This window comes from Oryx dammah, unplaced genomic scaffold (genome assembly GCF_014754425.2).
Source record: "Oryx dammah isolate SB20612 unplaced genomic scaffold, SCBI_Odam_1.1 HiC_scaffold_25, whole genome shotgun sequence".
In the NCBI taxonomy this organism is placed as follows: domain Eukaryota; kingdom Metazoa; phylum Chordata; class Mammalia; order Artiodactyla; family Bovidae; genus Oryx; species Oryx dammah.
The window spans coordinates 105,173,772-105,183,265 of NW_024070209.1; positions in this window are offsets into that span (position 1 = coordinate 105,173,772).

Below are 9,494 nucleotides of genomic sequence, written 5' to 3' on the forward strand. Positions count from 1 at the left end.
CGCGCAGGGCGCCGGCCGGCGCGCGCCGCCACGCCGCAGCCAGTGGCGGGAGGGCGAGTGCGCAGGCGCGTTGGGGCGCGGCGAGCGCGCGGGGGAGGGGCGCGGCCGGGGGCGGAGCCTGCGCGGCCGCCCCGCGCTACGTCAGTTTCGCGGGAAGCTTTGTGCGGGAGGGTGCGCCACCGGTTCGCAGCGCAGACCCCCGAGCCCGGCCTCGGCCCGCGCAACGGGCGGTTTGGCTGGGCACCCTGGGCCGTCCAGGCCCTGCAAGTCGGGGCTGGCTGCGGCTCCCTGTGAATAGTCCGTGGACAGAGGGCAGGAGGCCGGGGTGGATTCGCGGATCCGAAGTCCCGGGGCCCCTGTGACTCCGTGGCTGGGTCCAGTGCCCTCGGAACGTGGGAGCCCAGCGAGCGCTGCTGGCTGATCGGGCACCGGGCCGCCCTTCTCCCTGGCCGCCTCCGCGCATGGGCCGGGATCAGGATCCCATAGCCCATGCTTGTGCTACACGATCCTTCCCTGGGCTTCGAGAAGGGGCGCTCAAAAGCCTGCTCCAAATCCTTCCCGAACAGGAACTCCCAGACCTGACGATTCGGGGTGGGGGGTGCCGGGGGGGGGTATACCTGTCTCCTGGCAACCACTCCATCTGGCTCTCGCTCCCAACCCCCAATGAAACCAGTGCACCAAGCAAACCCCTGCTCCTGTTCTAGCGAGGGAGGCAGAAAAGGCCCGTGACCAGCGAGTTACTCGCCTTGTTAGAAAGTGATCAACGCTGTGGGGAAAGGAGTAGACCAGCATCAGGGAGTTGGAGGCCCCGGGAAAGTGGGGGCGGGGTAGATCTCACTGCCGAGTAACCTGAGCAAACTGGGAGGGAGAGAGGGAGCGAGTGGGCTCCAGGGAAGAGCACCCCCGGCAGCGGCAGCGGGGAGAGCCCAGGGCCAAGGCCCTGATCCGGCCCCAGCTGGGCGTTTTTGAAAAGCGGAGGCGGTCTCTGTGAGCCAATGAGCGCATCAGAGCAACAGGGCACACGGCCAGAGAGGTGGAGGTTGGGAAGGGTGTGGGGTCTGGTGAGGACTGTGACTTTTACCCTCAGAAAAGTGAGCCATTGGAGGATAGGAAAGGAGGAATAGCTTTTTAGTGAGGGAAGGGTGGAAGCAGGCAGGATGTTTAGGAAGCTAACGCAGGCTTACCCAACTAAGAAACGACGGTGTTGGGGCCAGCTTTAATGGCAGTGTTTCGTAGCAGTCAGGATAGCCCTGGTTATGCTGCAGTAACAAACAACCCTAAATTCTCAGCGGCTTAGCGAGATAAAAATATGTTTCTTCCTCATGCCACAGGTTGAGGTTATAAGGCAGCTGAATACATGCGTGTAGACTGATGTTCACTAGCGTGTTTGTGGCACTTAAAGCCGTGCAGCTGGATGAGTTCGCCCTGCGAGGAAATGCAAATAGAGAAAGAGGGAAAAGAGAGCCCTGGGTGTTCTCCTGCTAAGCGGGAAGGGGGGCAGAAGGAGGAGCTGGTACAGAGGATGAGGACGTCAGGTAGGAGGGGAGCCAGGAGAGGGCCCAGCGGTGACAGTGCTAGGCTGAGAAGGAGAGGTCGGCCTTGCCCAGGGCTGCTGAGAGATCCCGGATTTGCACAGAACGCACGGCAAGGGCGCCGGTCACCTTAATGTGTCCGTGGCGGAGGAGAAAGCCCGGCTGAGGGGGCTGAGGGGAAATGGAAGGGAAGGCCCCGGGACCGGCTACTCTTCAGGGTGTTCTGGCTGAAAGGGAGCAGAGAAACGACCAAAGCGAGAAAGAAAAGGCAAGTCCGGAGAAACTGTTGGTTTTACGGTGGGAAAGGAAACAGCAGGCTTTCCACCAGCGGGAATGAGCCCGTGGAGAAAGAGGTGGGCCCTGGCCGAGAGGAGAGCGAGGGCTGGCCTGGAACTGCTCCGGCGGTTCGCTGAGCCACGGCTCCGGGGGGGCTGAGGTAAGAGAGTGCGGATGCAGGAAGCCGGCGGGTTCTCCTCTGATGAGAAGGAGGCCATCAGTGGAAGGTGAGAAGGGAGCTGGTCCCAGGAGGGAGGACGAGGATGGAGCGAGGAGACAACAGGGGGCCCGGCGGTGTCGTCGGCCCCGTCAGCGTCACGGCGCTTCTCCAGTCTATTTAGGCTGCTCCTGAGAAAGCAAGGCGAAAGGTTTGGGTGCAGCCAAGACTGGGGCGATCCCGGGCGAGCGTGGAGAGGCCAGGGGTACGGAGGGAGACGGCTAAGCGTCTGGTCCCCGTGCTCGCCCAGGGCTCTCAGGGGGCTTCGGAGGATCGCTGATCTAGGGGTGAGCAAAGATGGAAAGGGATTCGGAGCCGCGCAGACTCGCGAGAGGCTCCGGGTGCCGGGGACGCTCCCGTCTCTGTGATCTGCTGCTGTGTGACGCACTTCATGGCTTCCAACCACATCAGCTTGTCACTTTGCACAGCTGTGTGACTCACGGGATCTTCTGTTCCACCCAGTGTCAGGCGGTCCTTCCTTCATTTGGAGTCAGCTGAGCATTCACCTGGAGCACATTTCTCTTCCACGGGACCTGCCCTGGGCGGGGTGTCCTGTTATTTAGCCAGGAGAGCTGGACCGCTCACCGCGTGGAGGCTCTACTCTACGAGACAGGTCCTGTTGGACCTCTGCTTGAATCTCTCCTGCTAGTATCCGCTGGCCACAGCAAGTCCTGCAGGCAAGCCTGGAATCCGTGTGGGAAGGGTGTGCACAGCAGCACGAGTTCCGGAAAGCACAGCGGGTGGGGGGCGGGCGCCACCGGTCCACACTCTGGCCCCTAATGATTCAAGTTCCTCCTGCGTGAAGATCCCAGAACCACACCGGCCCCTAATGATTCAAGTTCCTCCTGCGTGAAGATCCCAGAACCACACCTCACTACTGCTCTTGGCTTATGACATGCAGCGAAGCCAGAAGCAAGGTCTCTGCCCCTGCAAGACCCACATTCCATGGGGAAGCACAGGAAAAGTAAATAGACACCCGGTTCAAAAAGGAAAAGGGGGCACGCGGCAGGGCTGAAGCGCAGCAGACACGGTCACAGCGCTCCTTTAGGGCGAGTGATCCTCCCCCTCCCTCTTCTGGGATGGGCTTCTCTCTCTGCTTGTTTGCCCTGCCCCTCAGGATCCTCTTCCACGGAGAAATGTTTGCAACCGAAGTAGCCTCCTCCGGCTGCTGCTTTTCTGGAGAAAGTTGAGGGCCCAGAAGCCTCTTTTATTTTGAACATCATCCATTTTAGTTTAAGCAGATACAACCGTTAAAAAAAACTGCAGATTTTCTAGGTATCAAATTATAACAGATTTTATTAGACAAAAGCCACTCTGCAAATATCTTTGAGAGGCTCCTTTCTGCTGTGAATGTCAAGGTCGAGCCGTGTGCTCCGTCCCTCAAGACACTTGGAAGCCCTTTTGTGTGGCTCAGAGTGTCTGTGAGGGTCCGCTTCCCCGGGGCTCTTTCAGCAATTTTAACAAAGGGTCATATACCACGTCCTTGATTTCTTCTAACCCTGAAGTTGTGCTTTGCTGGCAGTGCCTTGGGTTTAATTTTCCGCAGCATGCCATTTCTTACCTTGAGGACAGTTGCTGCCTGGAAAGACTGGGATTGAGAAATATTTTTATTTTCCAATTGTAAGACCTGACTTGAAACATTTTCTCCAGCTTCTGGTGGGACATGGAACATTGCTTGTTCAGTTCATTTGTCTTTTCTTTTACTTTAGTATAAATGACTGAAAGAAACCAGTTGGCCTCTGTCTGCCCTGTTAGCACAGCCGGTGGTCTTCTACTTCCCCACCGATCCTGACCCAGCCCTGCCCTTCTCTGTCCTTCACTGGGGATGGAAGTCCTCACTGACTGCCAGGCTCGCCTGCGGCCTGGCGCCAAAGAGCCACGTTTCAGGGTTTTGTGACTGGCAGCCTCTCACTTCTAAATGTCAGTGTCTGGCCCAGATGCGTGCTGCTGCGTAATGAACAACCCCAGGACTCAGTGGCTTAACACAGCCGTTGATTTTCTAATGACTCCACGGTGAGATTGGGCTCAGGGTTGACTCTCCTGCCGATGGCTGGCATGCCCGTTTGTCTCAAACCATCACCATCAATCCAATTCTTTCCCTCCTCTAACAATCCTATGATTTGTGCTGTGACTCACAGATTGCGGAATCTTAGTTCCCCAACCAGGGATTGAACCCCAGCCAGGGATCTCCCTCTTCTGACTGTTCTGACACACATAAACTGGTAGAAAGGTCTGGGACTTCAGAGGCCAGGTCTGAGGACTGACAGCTTCATCTTCCTCCCTCTCGGGGACCTGCCCACAGGTAAACAGTCTCACTACCTGGAAATCCTCATTCTGTGCAGACCCTGAAGCAAATCATATGGGGAGGCCTCAGGGAAGGGGAACCTGACCAGCCACCGCCATCCCAGCCACACGGGTCAAGGTGTCAGACACCAGCAAAAACGATATCTAGGTCATTTTAACCTGGACAGAGACCACACAAAGTAGAAGAGCCTCTTGGCTGAATGCAACCGAGTTCTCAGCTTGTTCAGTCGCTCAGTCGTGTCCGACTCTTTGGGACCCCAAGGACTGCAGCACACCAGGCCTCCCTGTCCATCACCAACTCCCGGAGTTCACTCAAACTCACATCCATCGAGCAGGTGATGGCATCCAACCATCTCCTCCTCTGTCACCTCCGTCTCCTCCCACCTTCAATCTTTCCCAGCATCAGGGTCTTTTCCAAGGAGTCAGTTCTTCGTATCAGGTGGCCAAAGTGTTGGAGTTTCAGCTTCAGCATCAGTCCTTCCAATGAATATTCAGGACTGATTTCCTTTAGGATGGACTCGTTGGATCTCCTTGCAGTCCAAGGGACTCTCAAGAGTCTTCTCCAACACCACAGTTCAAAAATCTTTGGCACTCAGCTTTCTTTATAGTCCAACTCTCACATCCATACATGACTACTGCGAAAACCATAGCTTTGACTAGACAGAACTTTGTCAGCAAAGTAATGTCTCTGCTTTTTAATATGCTGTCTAGCTTGGTTATAGCTTTTCTTCCAAGGAGCAAGCGTCTTTTAATTTCATGCTGCAGTCACCATCTGCAGTGATTTTGGAGCCCCCCAAAATAAAGTTTGTCATTGTTTCCACATCTACTTGCCATGAAGTGATGGGACTGGATGCCATAATCTTCATTTTATTGAGTGTTGAGTTTTAAGCCAGCTTTTTCACTCTCCTCTTTCACTTTCGTCAAGAGGCTCTTTAGTTCTTTTTCACGTTCTGCCATAAAGGTGGTGTCATCTGCGTATCTGAAGTTATTGATATTTCTTGTGGCAATCTTGATTCTAGCTTATGCTTCATCCAGCCTGGCATTTCGCATGATGTACTCTGCATATAAGTTAAATAAGTGAAGTGAAACTTGTTAACAGGGTGACAATATACAGCCTTGAACTACTCCTTTCCCAGTTTGGAACTAGTCTGTCGTTGCATGTCCAGCTCTAACTGTTGCTTCCTGACCTGCATACAGGTTTCTCAGGAGGCAGGGAAGGTGGTCTGGTACTCCCACTTCTTTAAGAATTGTCCACAGTTTCTTGTGATCTACAGTCAAAGGCTTTGGTGTAATCAGTAAAGCAGAAGTAAATGTTTTTCTGGTTTTCTCTTGTTTTCTCAATGATTGATGCAACACTCAGTTCAGTTACTCAGTCGTGTCCGACTCTTTGTGACCCCATGGACTGCAGCACACCAGGCTTTCCTGTCAATCACCAACTCCTGGAGCTTGCTCAAACTCACGTCTAATGACTCAGTGATGCCATCCAGCCATCTCATCCTCTGTCGTCCCCTTCTCCTCCTGCCTTCCATCTTTGCCAGCTTCAGGGGCTTTTCAGGGAGTCGGTTCTTTGTATCAGGTGGCCAAAGTATTGGAGTTTCAGCTTTGGCATCAATCCTTCCAATCAACATTCAGGACTGATCTCCTTGCAGTCCAAGGGACTCTGAAGAGTCTTCTCCAACATCACAGTTCAAAAGCATCAATTCTTTGGTGTTCAGCTTTTTTTATACCCCAACTCTCACATCCATACATGACCACTGGAAAAACCATAGCTTTGACTAGATGGACCTTTGTCAGCAAAGTAATGTCTCTGCTTTTTAATATGCTGTCTAGGTTGGTCATAACTTTTCTTCCAAGGAGCAAGCTGTCTTTTAATTTCATGGCTGCAGTCACCATCTGCAGTGATTTTGGAGTCCCCCAAAATAAAGTCTCTCACTGTTTCCATTTTCTTCCCCATCTATTTGCCATGAAGCAATGGGACTGGATGCCATGATCTTAGTTTTCTGAATGTTGAGTTTTAAGCCAAATTTTTCACTCTCTTTTTTCACTTTCATCAAGAGGTTCTTTAGTTCCTCTTCACTTTCTGCCATAAGGGTGGTGTCATCTGCATGTCTGAGGTGATTGATAATTCTCCCGGCAATCTTGATTCCAGCTTGTGCTTCATCCAGCCCAGCATTTCTCATGATATATACTGCTTATAAGTTAAACAAACAGTGTGACAATATACAACCTTGACGTACTCTCTTCCCGATTTGGAACCAGTCTGTTGTTCCACGTCCAGTTCTAACTGTTGATTCCTGACCTGCATACAGATTTCTCTGGAGGCAGGTAAGGCGGTCTGCTATTCCCATCTCTTTAAGAATTATCCACAGTTTGTTGAGATCCACACAGTCAGAGGCTTTGGCAGAGTCAATACAGCAGAAGCAGATGTTTTTCTGGAACTCTCTTGCTTTTTCGATGATCCAGCGGATGTTGGCAATTTGATCTCTGGTTCCTCTGCCTTTTCTAAAAATCCAGCTTGAACATCTCGGTGTTCATGGTTCACGTACTGCTGAACCCTGGCTTGGAGGTTTTTGAGCATTTGCTAGTGTGTGAGATGAGTGCAATTGTGCAGTAGTTTGAACATTCTTTGGCATTGCCTTTCTTTGTGATTGGAATGAAAACTGACCTTTTCCAGTCCTGTGGCTACTGCTGAGTTTTCCAAATTTTCTGGCATATTGAGTGCAGCACTTTAACAGCACCATCTTTTAGGATTTGAAATAGCTCAACTGGAAATCCATCACCTCCACTAGCTTTGTTCATAGTGAGGCTTCGTAAGGCCCACTTAACTGTGCATTCCAGGATGTCTGGCTCTAGGTGAGTGATCACACCATTGAGGTGATCTGGGTCATGCAGATCTTTTATGTACAGTTCTGTGTATTCTTGCCACCTCTTCTTGATATCTTCTGCTTCTGGTAGGTCCAGACCATTTCTGTCCTCTATGGAGCCCATTTTGCATGAAATGTTCCCTTGGTGTCTCTAATTTTCTTGAAGAGATCGCTAGTCTTTCCCATTCTATTCTTTTCCTCTATTTCTTTGCATTGATCACTGAGGAAGACTTTCATACCTCTCCTTGCTATTCTTTGGAACTTTGCATTCAGATGGGTGTATCTTTCCTTTTCTCCTTTTCCTTTCACTTCTATTCTTTTCTCAGCTATTTTTAAGGCTTCGTAAGACAACTGTTTTGCCTTTTTGCATTTCTTTTTCTTGGGGATGATCTTGATCACTGCCTCCTGTTCAATGTCACAAACCTCTGTCCACTGTTCTTCAGGCGCTCTGTCTATCAGATCTAATCCCTTGAATCTATTTCTCACTTCCACTGTATTATCATAAGGGATTTGATTTAGGTCATACCCAAATGGTTTAGTGGTTGTCCCTACTTTCTACAATTTAAGTCTGAATTTGGCAATAAGGAGCTCATATTCTGAGCCACAGTCAGCTCCCGGTCTTGTTTTTTCTGACTGTATAGAGCTTCTCCATCTTTGGCTGCAAAGAATATAATCGATCTGATTTTGGCGTTGACCATCTGGTGATATCCATGTGTAGAGTCTTCTCTTGTGTTGTTGGAAGAGGGTGTTTGCTATGCCAGTGCGTTTTCTTTACAAAACTCCATTGGCCTTTATCCTGCTTCATTCTGTATTCCCAGGCAAAGTTGCCTGTTACTCCAGGTGTCTCTTGACTTCCTACTTTTGCATTCCAGTCCCACATGATGAAAAGGACCTCTTTTTGGGGTGTTAGTTGTAGAAGGTCTTGTAGGTCTTCATAGAAACTTTTAACTTCAGCTTCTACAGCGTTACTTTTTGGGGCATAGACTTGGATTATTCTGCTACTGAATGGTTTGCCTTGGAAATGAACTGAGATCAGTCATTTTTGAGATAGCACCAAGTACTGCATTTCAGACTCTTTTGTTGACTATGAGGGCTACTCCATTTCTTCTAAGGGATTCTTGCCCTCAGTAGTAAATATAATGGTCATCTGAATTAAATCCCCTCATTCCAGTCCATTTTAGTTCACTGATTCCTAAAATATCTATGTTCATTCTTGCCATCTCCTGTTTGACCATTTTTAATTTACCCTGATTCATGGATCTAACATTCTAGGTTCCTATGCAATATTGCTCTTTACAGCATTGGACCTTGCTTCCATCATCAGTCACATCCACAGCTGGGTATTGTTTTTGCTTTGGCTCCATCCCTTCATTCTTTCTGGAGTTATTTCTCCACTGATCTCCAGTAGCATATTGGGCACCTACTGACCTGGGGAGTTCCTCTTTCAGTGTCCTATCATTTTGCCTTTTCATACTGTTCATGGGGTTCTCAAGGCAAGAATACTGAAGTGGTTTGCCACTCCCTTCTTCAGCGGACCACATTCTGTCAGACCTCTCCACCATGACCCGCCCGTCTTGGATGGTCCTACATGGATGGCATGGCTGATAGTTTCATTGAGTTAGACAAGGCTGTGGCCCATGTGATCAGTTTGACTAGTTTTTTTGTGATTGTGGTTTTCATTCTGTCTGTCTGCCCTCTGACAGAGAAGGATAAGAGGCTTCAGTTCAGTTCAGTTGAGTTGCTCAGTTGTGTCCAGCTCTTTGCGACCCCATGAATTGCAGCACGCCAGGCCTCCCTGTCCATCACCAACTCCTGGAGTTCACTCAGACTCACGTCCATTGAATCCGTGATGCCATCCAGCCATCTCACCCTCTGTCATCCCCTTCTCCTCCTGCTCCCAATCCCTCCCAGAATCAGAGTCTTTTCCAATGAGTCAACTCTTCGCATGAGGTGTCCAAAGTACTAAAGCTTCAGCTTTACCATCATTCCTTCCAAAGAAATCCCAGGGTTGATCTCCTTCAGAATGGACTGGTTGGATCTCCTTGCAGTGCAAGGGACTCTCAAGAGTCTTCTCCAACACCACAGTTCAAAAGCATCAATTCTTTGGCACTCAGCCTTCTTCAAAGTCCAACTCTCACATCCATACATGACCACTGGAAAAACCATAGCCTTGACTAGACGGACCTTTGTTGGCAAAGTAATGTCTCTGCTTTTGAATATGCTACTAGGTTGCTCATAACTTTTCTTCCAAGGAGTAAGCGTTCATGGCTGCAGTCACCATCTGCAGTGATTTTGGAGCCC